A 19,527-nucleotide genomic window follows, 5' to 3' on the forward strand; every position below is an offset into this window, starting at 1 on the left:
TGTGGCGGCTATATCTCGCTCCAGGGTTTGACTCGGGGCCACATCTGTGAGCCCGCTCCATCTCAAAGCCTCCACCAATGTCCAAGCCCAGCCCCTCCTCCAGCAATGTACCCACAAACTCCTCCATATTTCTCTTCTCAGAGTCCTCCAAAACACCAACAATAGGAACATTATTACGGTGCCCCGCATCTTCCAGATATGCCACCCGTTCCTGAAGCTGCGTTATAGTTTTATCCACTCGAGTTACCTTTTCCTCTCTCGTGTTACATCCATCTTCTAGCATAGAAATGCGGGTTTCAGCCTCCATAATTCGGCCCCCGAGCTGCAGTACTGTCGTCTGGAGGGACTCGAGGGCTTTCATTCCTCCGATGTCGGTTGCAATTCTCTGCAGCATAGTGTTTATGCTAGCTAGCTCCGTGGCTGTATCACACCGAGCCTCGTCCAATGTCGTTAACTCCTTTTCATCTTTCTTCTTCCCCCGCGTGCTTTGTCTTGGTTCGTCTCCTGGCATGTCGTCTATTTGTTCTTATCACTATTAGACTTATATTCGAGCACTTAGTAACGCATCTCATTTTTAGAGGGGTGTAATGTGTTCGGCTATGCGCAGCTCCTCACTTCGCAGCCATTCCGGACGGCATCCCACGTGACTCCCCTTTCCTCGACATTTCAACTTTTTTCTCGAGATTGTACTTCAACATTAATCTTGACATTTCGACTTTTTTCTCTAAATTTTGACTTTTTTCTCGACATTTCGACTTTTTTCTCGACATTTCAACTTTTTTCTCAACATTGACTTTTTTCTCGAGATTGTACTTCAACATTAATCTCGACATTTCGACTTTTTTCTCTACTTTTTTCTCAACATTTCGACTTTTTGCACGTCCTTTCGACTTTTTGCTCGAAATCTTGACTATTTTCTCGACTTTTTTCTTGAAGTGCATAATGAAAATAAAAATCTCCCTAATATAGAAACATGCAGCATGTGTTGCCTTCATTCTAAGGCTGATACAAGACTTAATTTTTTGCGGCTCCAGACATATTTGTTTTTTGTGTTTTTGGTCCAATATGACTCTTTCAACATTTTGGGTTGCCGACCCCTGGTGTAAACTAAGGAGGTTATACTAGACTTCAGGCGGAACAGACCAGCCCCTGCACCACTCTATCTGAATGGGGACTGTGGAGAGGGTGCCATCATTCACATTCCTCGGCGTACACATCTCCGAAGAACTCTCCTGGTCCACTAACACAAAAGCAATAACAAAGAGGGCCCAGCAGCGACCTGTCAGGAAAAAGCACCTTAAACAGAAGCTGCTTGCGTCTCACCTACTGCATTATAGCCTGGTATGAAGGGAGTTCAGCGGCAGACAGGGGGGCCGTACAGTATGGAGCTAGAACAGTCTCATAATTCACAAATGCACAGGACAAGTTTTACAAATGCACAGACCAATTTGCAAATACACACACCGTTTCACACGTGCACAGGACAAGTTTTACAAATGCAAAGACCGATTTACAAATGGCGAGGACAAGTTTTACAAATGCACAGACCGATTTACAAATGCACACACCGTTTCACACGTGCACAGAACAATTCACACGTGCGTAGGACAAGATATACAAATGTATTTTTGATGCACACACAAATATAACCTGATTTACAAATGTTTTTTTGTCTGTGAGCTGCGCTGGATTTGTGTGTGAGTTTTGAGACTCTCCTGACGTGACTAGATCCACAAATGTGTTTTTTTTTAACACGGAAGGATCTGCAACCAATCAGATTAAAGGGGCGGATACACCTGCTGTTTGAACTGCGTTCACTTAGAAAAGTGATTAATATTTGGAGTTGGTGGAGTAAAGATAAATAAACCAGACAGGAGATAAAAGATAAATAAACAGGATGAAGAGGAGATCATTGATCTGATTTTCTTGTGATCTAAAGAAAACAGCGCGATCTGAGATGGTTTGTCGGGCTGTTCAACCAGAGCCGTCAGGAGAGTTCTAGTCCTGCCGATGCAGCAACTGATGATGCGAAACAGCAGAGATATTTCTGTATTTGAACTACAGGTGTCTTTCAGGAGAACAAGCCTGTTGACGGGGGTGAATATTGCTGCAGGTCGTGTTCTGGCTCTGGCCACTAGCGGCGCTGGTCCCGGTCAGACACCAGCTGACCACAGTGACCAGACGTGGAGGTCAGAAACAAGCAGCTGTTATCCTCACATTTATGATGTGACATTGCCACCACACAGAGACAAACATGTGTCAAAACAGCGGTGGCAGATCAAATCATTCCCGGTGCAGAGTCGTGCTCATGGGAAGATGCAGCCGAACTGCGTTCGCTTAGAAAAGTGATAAATATTTGGAGTTGGTGGAGTAAAGATAAATAAACATCAACAGGAGATAAAAGATAAATAAACAGGATGGAAAGGAGATCATTGTTCTGCTTTTCATGTGATCCCGCAAGAAAACAGCGCGATCAGAGATGGTTTGTCGGGCTGTTCAACCAGAGCCGTCGGGACTGGAGAGCTCCAAGTCCTGCCGATGCAGCAACTGATGATGAAACAGCGGAGATATTTATGTATTTGCTCCGTTTGGTTTCACGACGTGTTTGATGGGATTGTCCCGCTGATTCAGAACCAGAGAGCTGCTGCGCTGCCTGACAGGGACGAGCAGCAGCGGCCAGGTGGAGCAGCACGCACATGTCAGGAGATTAATTTACCGAAATATCTGGAGTAAAGTCGGTATCGGTCGACTGATACCGACTTTACTCCAGAGAAGAACCGAAGAACCTCTGTATCCAGCTCAGATGTTTGATGATCGGTGGACTAAACCCCCTACCAGCATCATCACGGCTGCATCTTCCCATGAGCACGACTCTGCACCGGGAATGATTTGATCTGCCACTGCTGTTTTGACACATGTTTGTCTCTGTGTGGTGGCAATGTCACATCATGAATGTGAGGATAACAGCTGCTTGTTTCCGACCTCCACGTCTGGTCACTGTGGTCAGCTGGTGTCTGACCGGGACCACCGCCGCTAGTGGCCAGAGCCAGAACACGACCTGCAGCAATATTCACCCCCGTCAACAGGCTTGTTCTCCTGAAAGACACCTGTAGTTCAAATACAGAAATATCTCTGCTGTTTCGCATCATCAGTTGCTGCATCGGCAGGACTAGCTCTCCTGACGGCTCTGGATGAACAGCCCGACAAACCATCTCAGATCGCGCTGTTTTCTTTAGATCACAAGAAAATCAGATCAATGATCTCCTCTTCATCCTGTTTATTTATCTTTTATCTCCTGTCTGGTTTATTTATCTTTACTCCACCAACTCCAAATATTAATCACTTTTCTAAGTGAACGCAGTTCAAACAGCAGGTGTATCCGCCCCTTTAATCTGATTGGTTGCAGATCCTTCTGTGTTAAAAAAAAACACATTTGTGGATCTAGTCACGTCAGGAGAGTCTCAAAACTCACACACAAATCCAGCGCAGCTCACAGACAAAAAAACATTTGTAAATCAGGTTATATTTGTGTGTGCATCAAAAATACATTTGTATATCTTGTCCTACGCACGTGTGAATTGTTCTGTGCACGTGTGAAACTGTGTGTGCATTTGTAAATTGGTCTGTGCATTTGTAAAACTTGTCCTTTGCATTTGTAAATCGGTCTGTGCATTTGTAAAACTTGTCCTGTGCACGTGTGAAACGGTGTGTGTATTTGCAAATCGGTCTGTGCATTTGTGAATTATGAGACTGTTCTAGCTCCATAGTACAGAGGGTCATAGGCTCAGCCCAGATCACCGGCTGCCCTCTGCCCACCCAACTCCCGCTATTCTCCCTTTGTTAACCTCTCTCTCAGTAAAACCTTGTGAGCTTTTCAAAAACTTGGGTGTTATTTTAGATGCTGATCTTAACTTCCAGAAACACATAGCTAATGTCTCCAGGACTGCCTTCCATCACCTCAGAAATATATCTAAAGTAAGATGCTTTCTGTCACAATCACTCTGAAAAGCTGGTTCATGCTTTTATCTCCAGTAGATTAGATTATTGCAATGTACTTTTTGCAGGACTAACAAAGCAAGTGTCACATAAACTCCAGCTTATTCAAAAAGCTGCAGCCAGAATTCTAACAAAAACCAAGAGGTATGAACACATCACTACTGTTTCATCCTCTCTTCACTGGCTCCCTGTTAAACAAAGAGTAGATTTTAAGTACTTCTTATTGTTTTCAAATCTATGAATGGCTTTACCGTGTTTATCTGCATGTAGGTGATAACAATTTTGTTTATGAAGCTTTACATTTTGCACCAGCTCAGTGGATCATAAGTTACACTTTTACCTTTTTTTCAGTCTCATTGTAGATATTTTTTGACATTTCTTTGTTGCATAGCCCTGTTAAAAAATTGTCTTCAGTTTGGATTTTCATTTCTTTTTGCAGGTCAGAGCCTATGTGGAGCAGAATGACCACCGGCGCCCTCTAGTGGTGACAGGAGGACCGTGCACAGGGGGGACTGTGTTGATTGCACACTGCACTCTGCAAGTAGGTGCATGAACGTGACATTTGAAACCAAGGAGACTCCTTTTTTACCTAGTTTTTATTTATTTAAGGTTAATATACTTACATTTTCCCTAATTTACTTTGATCTGAATGGATGTCAGCAGTCCAATAAATTAAGAAAAACCTTTTAGGTGTTAATTTACCTTAACTTAACCTTAAAACTAGGGTCTACGATTTTACATATTGTACATTTTTATCAAAATCATTTATAAGGTTGTTATGGCCCAATAGTGTTACCTATGAAATATGATTAGCAAAAAGAACCAAAAGAAAATATTTCTTCTATCTGCTGTAATCCTGCAAAGAAGTCAACCAATAGGCGCCTTTCGGCCCGAACGGCGCCTAGAGCTTCATGTGAGGCAGAGCACAGGGGGGAGGGAGTTTGTGTGGGGAGTAGGTGTCTACTCAAGATCGTAGACCCTAGCTTTAAGGGAGCTGTGCATAAAAGAATATCTGCAAACCTCAATGAACTAAAGCAACATTGTCAAGAAAAGGTCCATCCATCCATCCATCCATCCATCCATCCATCCATCCATCCATCCATCCATCCATCCATCCATCCATCCATCCATCCTGGAGAGAATGTGTATGAATGAATAATGATTTCTGTAAAGCGCTCTGGGTGCCTAGAAGGGCGCTATATAAATCCAAGTCATTATCATCATTATTATCAGGCAACATTACTCACAAGCCAGTCTTCCTCAGCGTGTATTGGAGACGGAGATTGATGTGCGTGTGGAGCTGGGATCTATGGACAGAAAACTATGTGCGCAAATGTTGGCATCACTGCTGAAAAGTTCAGAAAGGAGGGTAACATCTGGGCAACAAGCACTGGTGAACCAGGCGCTGACTTCCTGTTGTCTGCCTCTCTATACTCGGCTCCTGCATGCTCACACCTCGCTGTGGCACTCTGGTAGGACTGAGCACGAAAACACTCTCTTGAAGGATAACACATGTCATCTATAGTTTTAATAACGGCAAATGTTGTGACTAAAAGTGACCAAATAGCCAGTGCTTTTCCGTTGTTATTTTGGAGAATGACGTATAAACTGAAAATATGTATATATTTTTATACATATGTATAAATATAAATATGTATATATATTTATAGTCTGGGATGGACTGGTGACCTGTCCAGGGTGAACCTGCTCTCACCTGAAATGAGCTGGGATAGGCTCCAGCAGACCCCCGTGACCCTGAAGGATAAAGCGGGTATAGATAATGGATGGATGGATGGATATATTACAGTTTGTCTAAATCATATGTTTAGAAAAAAACGGAAAAATGTGAAAACTTTGCATCCAAATTGAACATGTAGGCCTTATGACACTTTAAGGGTGAAGAAGAACCATGTTTAAGTTAAGGACATGACCACAAATACCTCTGGAAGAGCGAACTTTGGATATCTGTTAATTGTGTGTTTTGTTCCTTTACTACAATGTTACTACAACATCAAAACAAAACAAATATCAGCAGTTTCAGATAACCTCATTTAGCTTGTCTCTGTCTCGCTCTCATCAGATACAGATGTGACTGAGTGGTCTCTCCCTGATGGCGTCCATTCATCCATTTCTGCACTCCTGGATCACCTGGAACAGAAACACGGCTCCTGGTTTGTGGCTCGTGCAGTCTCTTACCTCACCCTCTCCAGGACCGGGCTTTCAGAGGCTGAACTCGCCGACATGCTGTCCAATGCCGATGACATTCTTGCTGAGTATGTCTGTCACGCCAAAGGCTTTATCTGTACAAGGAAGGTCCCACAAGTCAATGTGGAGAGACTGCTTTTGGATTTAAAAAGCTTTCTCATCAAAAGGACATTTGCAGATTGACATCTGCTGTTCTGGGCGAGCAGGCATTTCAAGCTGGTTGTGGCTAAGAAGTATCTTGGCACTCAAGAGGCGAAGAAAAAGACTCGTTCAGAGATGGCAGACTATTTTAGTGGTCAATTGACCCCCAAAAGTGGAAAACCACCTCATCCTCACCATTCACCGAGACCCAACAGTAATGCAGGCAGCCGGGCATTTCTCTCCTGTTCTTCCAAAGATGTTGGTTGCGTGAATGTGAGACAAATTGTAGACTTGCTTCACCACTTGCAACAAAGTGACAGACCAGAGGAGTTTGAACGTTTGCTGTTGATATCTTCAGGCTTTCACCAGGCTTTAGTGCAGGCTGGTCTTTTAGGACCGTGATTCCCAACCCCCGGTCCCCGGACCGGTACCGGTCCGTAGAGCCGTTACTACCGGGCCGTGGAATGGCTTGTGTTCCGATCATAATCAGGGCTGCAACGATTCGTCGACGTTGTCGACAAAAAAACGATAATCAAAATTATCGGCAATTCTCACCAGACGTTTTTTTTCCCAATGGAGTGAGGCATCTCACTTCACTTCACCTCATACAATCTCTGCCGACAGCCGCGCTGCAGGACGGCTCAGCGCAGCCTTTTTTTTTTTTTTTTTTTTGCGTCCCAGCGCAGCTGCGGGTAACAAAACTTCAAATGTTCGGGAGCATTTTAGCCTGGATACGGCGAATAAAAAGAACACTTGCAAGTAGGGTTGCCACCCGTCCCGTAAAATACGGAATTGTCCTTTATTTGAGAAAAAAATGTTGCGTCCCGTATTGAACTAATAGCCTACGGGACGCAATTTGTCCCGTATTTTCATTAACGCCCCATACACACGTCTGTCACACACACATCAACACTAAATGTAACAATAATAAACAAAATAAAACACAGGAAACATTAAGGCCAGCAAAATCTTAGTGGCGGGACAACAGGACCTGCTGCGTCTGTGCCAGATCTTTCTATGTGCCAGACAGCGCTGCGGGGAGGACTCGGGCTTCACCTCCAGGTAGGGCTTGGGAATTGAGAATTAAAAGTTCCGTATTGAACCAATACGGACATATATTATGCCAGGCCCGGTTCTACGATGGGGCATAAGCAAGCATTGCACCCTCAGTTTGTGTTTGCGTGCTCAGTTGAAAAGACGAAAAGAAAACTGACAATGCGCCCGCGTTAAGCCTGATTTATGGTTCCGCGTTAAATCGACGGCATGGCTACGGCGATGGGTACGCGTGCGACGCGCATCGTACGTTCGCGTCCCCGCGTATCCTACCCCGTAAACTCTGCGTTGGTGCAACGCGGAACCATAAATCAGCCAGCGTCCGTCACTCATCTCCGTGCAGCAGTTACCTGCAGCAGCAAGACGCTGCTCTGATTATGGCTCACAGTTTATGAAAACCCCAAATAAAAAATAAATTAGAGAATATTTTATGAAATCAATAAACAATTCCATCATCAAAATTATAACAAATAAAGGTTCAAAATATCATGCTTTGCATGTAATAAGACTAGGTAATATATTAGTTTCACCTTTTAAGTTGAATTATTGAAATAGATTAACTTTTACACCAAATTCTAGTTGAATTATCGAAATAGATTAACTTTTACACCATATTCTAGTTGAATTATTGAAATAAGTTAACTTTTACACCATATTCTAGTTGAATTATTGAAATAAGTTAACTTTTACACCAAATTCTAGTTGAATTATCGAAATAGATTAACTTTTACACCATATTCTAGTTGAATTATTGAAATAAGTTAACTTTTACACCATATTCTAGTTGAATTATTGAAATAAGTTAACTTTTACACCATATTCTTCACCTGAAGCATTTTTTTTGTCATATAATTTCATCCAAAACTTGTATAAATCGAATTGTGTTTGTTTGAGTGGCAGCCCTGTCATGGCTTGGCGGACAATAAGTTCTGGTACCCGACCGGACTGAACAGCGCCATGCACAGGTGCTGTATGCAGGTCAGGTACAGTCAGCTGCAGAGATGAGCGGACCTCAGCAAACCTCCATGAGCCGTTTCTTTACTGGTTGTTCGAGTAAAAGAAATAGTGATGAACAAGTGGAAAATCCTACCAAAAAAAAAAGCAAAAGCTTTAATCGCAAGTACGACATTATGTATATAAATATGGATTTGTTGCAAAGGGCTTTTGGCTTTTGGCGATTTGGAGGTGCCAAACCCACTATGTATTTTATGTGGAGAAACGCTCGGCAACGAAGCAATGAAGCCATCCAAGCTCCAAGGACACTTAAATACAAAACATCCTTCTCTCAAAGACAAACCAGTGGATTTTTTCGAAAGGAAAAATCGTGAGTTAGATTTGCAGAAGCAAGTTTTAAAGGCCACAACATCAGCTAACGTCGCTGCAACGAGGGCTTCATATCTCGTTTCTCACCGGCTAAAAAGCTAAAAAGCCCTTTACAATTGGAGAGGAGCTAATACTGCCCACTGCAAAAGACATCTGCCTCGAACTTTTGGGGGGAAAAGCAGCTGGCAAAGTGTTGCAGCGTCTGGCAATTGAAATAGGCTGTTATTTTCGTAAAATGAGTCGCCACCTGTTGGTGGATAAATATATGCACCTGAAACCATTTTAAAGTTAGTAAAACAATGATAGCCTGCATTTTAAAATGCATTGTTTTTTTCTAAAATGTTTATTAAAATTGACATAAATTGTCAACTGGTCCCTGAGCTTTTTGTTTATACTTCTGCTGGTCCTCGGCACAAAAAAGGTTGGGAACCCCTGTTCTAGGAGAGCTGGTATCCATGTTGGAGACTAATGGAGACTCATCTAAATTTCAGTTTCTAAGAGAAAGATTGCTCCTCGCGAGCACATTGAAGTGTTCATCCTGCTTCCTGGTGAGCTCACCCTTGGAGTTGCCCACAGTCATGGAGAATGGCCTCTTGCCTTTTGTCGAGATCTTTCCTGCTCTCGAGGGTTACATCAGAGACATTAGAGAGGGAAGGAGGAAAAGAGGAAGAGGATTAGGAGTAGATCGTTGTCCAAGTCCCCTTTCTGTCACCCCAATTCAGTGTTTAAACTCTGATAGCAAAACCAGGGATATCTGTGTTACAGAATCTGCTGTTGCAGGGTGTAGTGTTGTTGCAGAGGTCATGGAGGATGGTTCTGTTTGGGTTTGGAAAGGTTTTGGGTGTGATCTAGTCAAACTGTCACTAAGCTTTGAGCAGGAAGAGCTAAAATTCACCGGAGTGAAGAGTAGTGACCAGTTCCTGCTGCTGTCAACAAGAAGCAACAAGCTTTTTGTGTGGGATGTGATCGGCCCAGAAGGTTTCTAGAAGTTGAAGACGGTTTGAAAAGAGAATTTGAGTCGGGCCAAACTCCCAACAGAGTTGAAGGATTTGTTAGGCATGTGGTGGAATAATTAGAGTCTATGACATTTCCAGTGAGAGCTTGACTCATTTCCAATGTCAGAGCCAATGTTTGTTCCAATGTTTGATGTCAAACTCAAACCACGCTGCAGTTTTGTTGATGATTCTCTGCGAAGATGAGCAGGAAATGGCATGTGTTGACGCTACTGGGAATATAGCTTTTTGGGATGTGGGAGACAAAACACAACCCACTCTCTTACATGATGGCCCTGTGGAAAAACTACAGCTTTTACCAAATTCTATCCACCTTGTGTCTCTCTCAGCAGGAGATATTTATGTTTGGCTGACTGAAACAGGTGAAAACATTGTACGTATAGCGATCTGCCGTGCTGAAAGATGGAAGTTACTGATTACCGAGGAATCAGACTAAATCATCCCACCCAGGCTCTGTCCCTCATGAGAGCAGCAGCTCAGATTTGCACCTCTACTTGTAGCCACATGCCTCATGCTCCACCTAAACTTTATCCAGGCCAGGTATGTGGTTTGCAAATTGTGCATGCATTTCTGACATTGTGTATATGAGACAGTGGGTTTCACAAGTACAGTTTTGTGCGAAAAAGTGTTTGCCCCCTTCCTGATTTCTTATTTTTTTGCATGTTTGTCACACTTAAATGTTTCAGATCATCAAACAAATGTAAATATTAGACAAAGATAACACAAGTAAATGCAAAATGCAGTTTTTTAAATGAAGGTTTTTATTATTAAGAGGAAAAAAAAATCCAAACCTACATGGACTTGTGTGAAAAAGTTATTGGCCCCCCAATCGATAAAAATAAATTATCTGTGGTTTATCACATCTTTGGAAAGCTGAGTTCAATTTCTCCAGCCACACCCAGGCCTGATTACTGCCACACCTGTTCTCAATCAAGAAATCACCTAAATAGGACCTGCATGACGAAGTGAAGTCGACCAAAAGATCCTCAAAAGCGAGACATTTGTTTATTTGTTTATTTGATTGGATCCCCATTAGCAGCTGCACAGCAGCTACTAATCTTCCTGGGGTCCACCCGTAAGTTCACATTGAGTACCGGTAATGAAAAAGTTCAACTAAAATACAAATTATAATGATAAGGAAAAACTTACACTAATGATGACTGCAACCATTGCAGCAATAATTAAAACAATGATAACAATTAAGTAAAATTACAAAACAACAAAAAACAGAAACAACCAGAAAAAAATACTACCCAATAATAGTAATAAATAAATAAAATGAGACAAAAATAATTATCTCATACATCAACTTAAGGAGTAAAACAAAATAAAACAGTAACAACAATCATCATCATTTGTGAGTGTGTATGTGTATGTATGTGTTTCTGGCCGTGCCCTCGTCGTGTGCCTTCTACCTATTACTATATACTACTATATACTACTATATTTTTACCATATATATTACTATATATTATTATATATTACTATATATTACTATGGGCTATCAGATGACATTTCAGTAGCCTCTTGAAACCCAGTTTTGTTTTTTCTTTGGTGATGGTTTCTGGCAGTGCATTCCATGATGACCTGGCTCGATACAACACAGTACTTTGCATAGAGTCCTTTTTTGCTTTAGGCAGTTGGTAACAACCTCTTGTGGCATGTCTGGTTTTATAAGTATGTGTGTCAGAACATCATGCTGCATCTAAAGACATTCAGGAACTAATGAGAAACAAAGTCATTGAGATCTATCAGTCTAGGAAAGGTTCCAAAGCCATTTCTAAAGCTTTGGGACTCCAGCGAACCACAGTTAGAGCCGTTATCCACAAATGGAGAAAACATGGAACAGTGGTGAACCTTCCCAGGAGGAACCGACCAAAATGACCCCAAGAGAGCAGTGACGGCTCATCCAAGAGTCACAAAAGACCCAGAACAACATCCAGAGACCTGCAGGCCTCACCTGCCTCAATTAAGGTTCATGACTCCATCATAAGAAAGAGAGAGGGAGCAAAAATGGCCTGCAAAAAGAACATAAAAGCTTGTCTCAGTTTTGCCTAAAAACATCTTGATGATCCCCAAGACTTTTGGGGAAATGCTCTGTGGACTGACAAGACAAAAGTTTTAACTTTTTGGAAGGTGTATGTCCCATTACATCTGGCGTAAAAGTTACACTGCATTTCAGAAAAGGAACATCATAGCAACAGGGAAAACATGGTGGTGGTAGTGTGATGGTCTGGGGCTGTTCTGCTGCTTCAGGACCTGGAAGACTTGCTGTGGTAAATGGAACCATGAATTCTGCTGTCTACCAAAACATCCTGAAGGAGAATGTCCGTCCATCTGTTCATGACCTCAAGCTGAAGCCATTGGGTTTTGCAGCAGGACAATGATCCAAAACACACCAGCAAGTCCACCTCTGAATGGCTTCAGAAAAACTAAATGAAGACTTGGGAGTGGCCTAGTCAAAGTCCCGACCTGAATCCCATTGAGATGTTGTGGCATGACCTTAAAAAGGTGGTTCATGCTAGAAAACCCTCCAATGTGGCTGAATTACAACAATTCTGCAAAGATGAGTAGGACAGAATTCCTCCACAGCTGGAAAAGACTCATTGCCAGTTACCTCAAACGGTGGATTGCAGTTGTTGCTGATGAGGGCCCAACCAGTTATTAGATTTAGGGGGAATCACTTTCACACACACGGCCATGTAGGTTTGGATTCTTCTTTCCCCTTAATAATAAAAACCTTCATTTAAAAACTGCATTTTGTGTTTACTTGTGTTATCTACCTTGAGCAGGACCAGATTCATAAGGGGGTGCCCTCCTGCCAAAGGCAGGAGGGTATTTGATTTCCAGACTGATTTTAGCTCTTGGGTTGACCTTTCTAGCCCCCCCTCCTTTTTTCTTTTTAATCTAAACTGCTGTCCGGGCATTTTTCTTTTGCTTGTCTTTTTCCTTCAGTCCAGGTTTTGTTTGTGTAGAAGGCAGCTTCTACGTGTGACAAACATACAAAAAAATAAATCAGGAAGGGGGATAACACTTTTTCACACAACTGTATGAATGTGTGAGAGGGTACATTTTTGAACATGAACGTCTCAGTCAAGACCCATGTGGGAGGGAAAAATAGTTAAAGAGGACCTATTATGGCATCTAATACCTATTTTAAACAGGCCTTGAATGTCTTAAAAACAAGCTTTTGATTGTTTTCGCTAAATAAATGAGAAATTCAGCCTCTGAGCCATGTCTTTATCTTCCCATTCTCTAACCTCATTATCTATGAGGGATTCTGAGTGGGCGGGGCTATGATAATGAGGCTCTGTGCTGATTGGCTTCCTGAATGACGTGTAGCAGGGGAGGCACAAAGCCTCGCTCTGGGCAGAAGAGCAGCCGGCTGCGTGCACTATTAAACCATGTCCTAACTGCATGCGATGTGAGCGTCAGCGACAAAATCAATTCCATTACTTTATTTTCTATTGGACTGTCCTAACTGGCCGTTTTGAGCTGAACATTTATCGGACGCCCTGCTTCTACGTATTTTCTTCCTGCCACTCGCGTTGAAAGCCGGTTGAAAGCGCTGTAGGAAACGGTCATGGATGAGGAACGGCTGATCCAGTTAGTTGAAATGAGAAGTTATCTCTATGATTCCTCCTCATTTCACTACAAAAACCTCAATAAAGTGGCAGCTGCTGGAGGGAGATGGACAGAGAGCGTCCGATGTCACGCAGTGCTACGTGATAGTCGGATGCTCTCATGCAGTTAGGACACGGTGTTTAGTTGTGGGCGTGGTTCGCATTTTGGTTACGTAACGAAAATCAGCAGAATCTGAACGGCTCGTAGATCCACATCACACTGGACGGCTCATCCGGGCGGCTGTACAGACACTGCATAATTTGGCTGCTTTCCTCCTTCTCTGAGTTGGCAGGCTGAGGGGAGACCACTTTATATATGTTAAAGCAAGAAAAAACCTGTTTTTCATAATAGGTCCACTTTAAACCACCACTCCTCCAGTCTTTCAGGAATGAGGAAGTACATGTATTTACATGGTCACACATCATAAATTACATCTCTAATGAAAGGATGAACTGTGGCCTCTTTTCTCTCAAACCTAATTTTCATTTAAAAGCTCATGACTCTTGACACACTCATTATCGATCACAGATTCCATAGTCGGGTTGAATTGGCGCAGTTCAGGGGAGGAATCCGTCCATGTGAAGAGCGTTTGCTTTCACAATCATGATCTGTACACAGATGGGCGTGACGCTGCTCCATACGTGGCTCTAAATTAGGATTAGGAAAATCTTCTCTCAGAGTGATGCAGAAAAACTAGTTCATGCGTTTGTATCTTCTAGACTAGATTACTGTAATGTGTTATTAGCAGGATGTCCAAGTAATTTGCTGAATAGGCTCCAGCTGATCCAAAATGCAGCAGCACGAGTGCTGACAGGAATCAGCAGGAGAGACCACGTCTCTCCAGTGTTAGCGTCGCTCCATTGGCTACCCGTAAAATTTAGAATCCAATTTAAAATTGTATTACTTGCATATAAAGCCCAAAACGGCTTAGCTCCGCATTATTTTGGCCTTCGGCAGGAGGGTCCCCCCTTCATGATCCTGGTCCTGGTCCAGGTTTCTTCCCTCCTAAAGGGGAGTTTTTCTTGCCACTGTTTGGCTTAAGGTTTTTCTCCCACTAGGGGAGTTTTTACCTGCCATTGTTTATGTAATAATTGCTTGGGGGTTTATGTTCATGTTCTGGTCTCTGGAAAGCGTCTAGAGACATCTGTTGTATTAGACGCTATATAAATAAAATTGAATTGAAAATTGAATTATTTGCAAGACCTGATAGTGCCTTATGTTCCTGGCAGAGCTCTCCGCTCTCAGAGTGCAGGTTTACTCGTAGTTCCTACAAGTATCTAAATGTAGATTTGGAGGGCGGGCGTTCTGCTATCAGGCACCATTACTATGGAACCAACTTCCAATCTGGGTTAAGGAGGCTGACATCACCTCCACCTTTAAAACTAACTGTTTAGTAAAGCCTATAGTTAGTGCTTAGTAAACCTCTAGCTGGTGTTGGTAAATCTCTAGGTAGTGTAAACTCTAGTGTGTTAGAGTCAGTAGTCATAGTTGCAGCTATAGAACAAGACTATAATAGTTAGTCTCAAATATAGCTTGGTGGTAGATATGCTGCTATAGGCTTATGCTGCAGGGGGGCACCGACATGATCCACTGGGCGGTGCCTCTCACCCTTCTTCTCCTCTCCTTTTCCCTTCCTCTCTTCTCCATTACCATTTTTATTTATTATAAGTATCTCATAGCCATCATTCTTGTCCATCGTTCCTGTAGTCTCTTGTGCTGGCCCTCTTTTTTCTCTTTTGTGCATGTTTGCAGGCCGGAGCTTCGGGAGCTGCATGCTTTTATTGAGAAGGCATAGTCTACAAATCTGCATGTACTACTAGCAAAATTAAATTTGCCTTGAAGTTATATCTACCTGCCATCAATTGGAGCTCAATAATTATGCCCTCTGGGCACATTTAACATGATGACAACAGTGTGGCGCCAAATCTGGATGTAAACAGTGTATATGGCTGCAGTGGAGGATAAATGGCTGTTGAATCAGCTTTGGCATCAACAGTCAAAGCCAATGGGTAGCCGTTATCACTTCCTCATCCATTATCGTCATGCTATCATGCTTATCGAAGCAACCATCTCTTTGCAACCCCGCGTCAGTGTTCAGCATCAAGTCAACATGTTAAATTATTTATTCCGCTGTAAATGTGACAGTAGCTCTGCAGATATATTGGCAGGGTTTGGTTGAAGGAGCTGGGAGCTAAGCTAACTTTGATTAATATGCGATGGGCGTGTTCCCATCGGAATCTCAAGCAATATGACTGCACCACGTACAAAGAAAAGGCTTCAAAACCACTCTTCAGAAACCCATGGGTCATGTGACCTAATGCTTCGTCCATTGTTTTATCCAGTGCACAACACACTCTCTTGTCGTTTCTGTTGCTCTGAATACGTCACCTTGCTCGTTGCTCTTACTGGTCGTAGCACTAACCAACTGTGCGCAAAGGCAGTTTGATAGAGATGTCCAACAGTCGTTAGAATATCCTGGACTGAAAGACAACACTGTGCTCGTAATTGTTGCAATATATGAACAGGCCCTTAGCGTTGAGGCTGGGTTCTACTGAAATAATGTTTATCAAGAACTTGAGAAACCCCTGTGGCGTTTTATGAGTGCTTTTTTAGTCTTTTTCATGCCTTAATGTACTGCACCGTGTTGATAAGAACAGAAAAAAACAACAGGACACTGCCCAACCTTAGTTGATCCAAAATGGCCATATAGATCGGGGTCTAGGATACAGTGCATACCTGCACCTGTAGGATGCAGGTATGACATACTTTGAAGATCATGATCAAATAGATAGTTTACAGGACCATTTGGTCCAAAAAAGAGCTGGAAGTCCCAAATTCAAAATGGGATTTACCTGCAAGAGTGGGAGAAAACGAGGGTGCACTCACACCTAAACAATACACACCTATCCCAGCCACAATTTGCCATCTGGTTAGTCATGCCTGAGCATGACACGGTACTACTTGGCTACAGAGTGTACCCTAAAAGAACAAAGATCTTGTGGAATTCCAAATCCAGACTGATAAAATGGTAATAGCTTACCAAGCAGACATTGTAGAGGTTAAGGAACTCCAGAAGAAAGTTGTGTAACAATCCCAAATGACAACAACATCCATAAGAAGGAAAATAAGATGCTTGATAAAGATAGCAGTCTTGACTTATGCATCTGTTGTTATTTTGGTGGTAAATAAATTAACCTTGGCCCTCCGTGATAGTATGTTTCCAAAAATTAACCTATGAAAACGACAGCTTGCCTCCACATGCCTGTGGAACAGGCCTGAGAAGAAAAGTGACTTAATGTAATACAAGGAATATAGAACACGTTGAACACAGTGACTGCGTTTCCATGCAGTCAATAACCCTTTTAAAATCTGAATATCGGCAATAACCCGAATTTGCACGGATATGTAAACACCAATAACCCTTTTGAATAACCCGAATTTGCTCATATTCGGGTTTTTAAAAACCTGAATATGAGCCCTGGGTTACTCCTTTAAAAATCCGAATATTGGGTCATGTAAACACCAAACGGAATATCCCCATCAAACGGAACAGGAATTTGTTTTCTGCACATGTTCTGTTCACAAGGAATCCTGGTCTTTTGAGTCCAGGAAGTTCTTATAAACACGGAGAAACCAAGACCAGGAGGAGACTAATCACTTCATAAATGTAATGAAGGATATGAACATTTCTGCATTTGTAGACAGTAGAAAGTACCGGGATAGAAGATTTACAAGAAGGTGAGAGAAAAGTTGCGCGAAGCAGCATTTGTTTTGGATTTGGATACAGGAAGAAGAAGCGGTCATGCGTCATGATGTTCTCCGTGCGTCGCTGGTTTGATCCAGATATCCCGAATGATTAACTACCATGTAAACGGAATATTCCCAATGTTTCAGTAACCGGAATATTAGCAATAACCCGAATTTTGACTGCATGTAAACGTAGTCATTGTCTTGCAGAAACAGAGTTTGTGCCCTTCTGCAGTTGACTTAAACATGTTTGTTCCGGTTTTTTCAAATCCCCCCGGATGCGGAGGGAGGTCACTCATCATCTGCTGGCACATCTTTCCCTTTTGCTTACGGCACATGACACAGCTGTTTACAGTCTTCTTTACCATTCTCCGGCCTTGTAGAATCCACGCCCTTTTTCTTGTGCGCAACAATGTGGCAGCGACACCTTCGTGGTTCGATTCATGGGCTTCTCTTGCTAGCAGGGTGGCTAGCCAAGAGCGGAACGGTATCAAGGGAACAGCTGTTCCATCTTCGTTCCAGGACTGGACTCTGCCTCCACAAAGAAGAAGTCCTGTGTTTACATCCGTGTGAACAACCAGGCGGTTCAGTGTCGAGTCTTGGAATTCTACTCCATCTTGTGCTGCAAGGGCAAGGTCCTGGAAGGCTTCTGCTCTTTCCTTTGCAGAGCGTGTCGAGCCACTTGCCTCCCACTTTGGCGAGTCCAGGGGGAGCCGCCTTCTCAGCCATATCTCCGCTGCTCGTCGAACCCAGGCTACAGCTCCACACAGCTTTCCCAGTGCGCTGAAGCGTTGTGGCTCCACAAGGCTGACAAGTCCAATGCTCCAGCGTCTTTTCCTCCTCACTGGCACAGATGTTGGATTTTCGCCAGTCTGAGTCTCTCGTTGGGCCTCGTCACCTTCGACGTCTGCCTTGGAGTCAGATGTACTAGCGCCATTTTTCTGTTTTGACTGGGCTCTGGTGAGCGCTGCCGAGAATGCCTTCCGCTGAAGTTTTTTGACGTCTTCGGCAGCAGAGGATGTCATCTCACTGGCCGTTTTTGTAGGCCAATCACTTTCTGGCCATTTCAGGAACTCTGGGCCTTTCTGCCACCGTGACTCTTCATTGAGTTCTTCAGAAGTGGCTCCCCTGGTGACCATATCAGCGATGTTGCATTTGCCTTCGACCCACCTCCAGTCTTCCACTTGTCCGTTCTTTTGTATTTCACCAATGCGGTTGGCAAAAAGGTCTGGTAGCCATAACTGTCCTTTTGAATGGCCGCCAGGATGGTTTGACTGTCCACAAAGTGAAACCAGCGCTCTACCTTTATGTGACAGTGCCTTTCAAAGTACTTTTTCAGCCGGCTGGCGAAGACTGCACCACAGAGTTCTGCTTTGATGACATCTCCTTTTTGGTCGAGTGGGGTCAGTTTGGCCTTCGACTCCACCAGCTTGACAACAACGTTGTTTAGCGTCATCCACCGGAGGTAAAGCACAGCTCCATAAGAAGATTCGCTCTGACTTGGCCAAGTTTGGCCAAGTTTCACATATTCCTCAAAGAGTGTGATTGCAGCCTCCCGGAGCCTTGGCGAGAGGGGGATGTCCCAGGTGTCTGTGGGTGGATTGTCTTTGCTGGCTTCTTGGAAAGCTTCCCTGATTAGCATCGCACCCTTCTGTTTGGCTGGTGAGGCGAGGCCAATTGGGTCATAAAATGCAGCAATCTTACTTAACAACATGCGTCGAGTGAGTGGTTCCGGTGTTCCACTCCTGACCTCCTCCACCCGCAGGTCGAGACCCATTCTCATTTTTCCACGTTTTTTTGAGAAGTTTATCGAGGTCATCAAACGCAGTTTGTCAGTCTCAGGCTCATATCCGACCCCCAGTACTTTGTTGTCTTCCTCATGCAACTGATTAGGCAGCACTAGCGTCTTCGGTGATTGGGATTTTGGACTGGAGTCAGCCGGGATCTCACTCCTCCCACTTTGGCACGATAGGACCCACGGCTTGAGGGCGAAACCTCCGGTATTCAAGATTTCCTCTACTCCTTTGGTTATTCTTTCCAGGGTTTCAGGGTCGTTGTGTGACGTGAGGATGTCATCCACATAGCTGTCCTCCGTGAGAGCTCTACGTTCCTCTACCATTTCGGTGAACTGGGGAAGGTTGGCCGTCTCCCTCATCGCAACCTGAGCGATACATCCTGCCGGTTTGTCACCGATATTCACTCTCACAACAGCGAAGACCTCGATGTTATCCTCAGAAATCGGTGGAGGTGGACCTCCTTGTCTTTCAACCACATCGAATTGTACATTTTTTTAATGTCGCCCAGTGCGGCATGCAGTCCACTCCTAAATCTCAGGAGGACTCCTCTGATTGGATTGAGGACATCGGGGCCCTTGTGAAGGAGGTCGTTCAGGCTTACCCCACGGAACTCCTGGCTGCTGTTCCAC

At 43.5% G+C, this 19,527-nt stretch overlaps 1 protein-coding gene and 1 pseudogene across 2 annotated transcripts in view; both read left to right on the forward strand.

Moving 5' to 3' along the window:
- Window positions 1–599: 599 nt before the first annotated feature.
- On the forward strand, window positions 600–18,052 carry LOC133449191 (NACHT domain- and WD repeat-containing protein 1-like; annotated as a pseudogene).
- The window catches only part of si:ch211-112f3.4 (EF-hand and coiled-coil domain-containing protein 1), a 43,563-nt gene continuing 34,189 nt past the window's right edge, over window positions 10,154–19,527 (forward strand). The window contains exon 1 of one of the 2 annotated variants that reach the window (XM_061728178.1): window positions 10,154–10,271. The gene's annotated coding sequence lies outside the window, so the exon portion shown is untranslated. The remainder of the gene's footprint in view (window positions 10,272–19,527) is intronic. The other variant, XM_061728177.1, reaches the window with a different exon arrangement.

Source organism: Cololabis saira, chromosome 8, assembly GCF_033807715.1.
Source record: "Cololabis saira isolate AMF1-May2022 chromosome 8, fColSai1.1, whole genome shotgun sequence".
Lineage (NCBI taxonomy): Eukaryota > Metazoa > Chordata > Actinopteri > Beloniformes > Belonidae > Cololabis > Cololabis saira.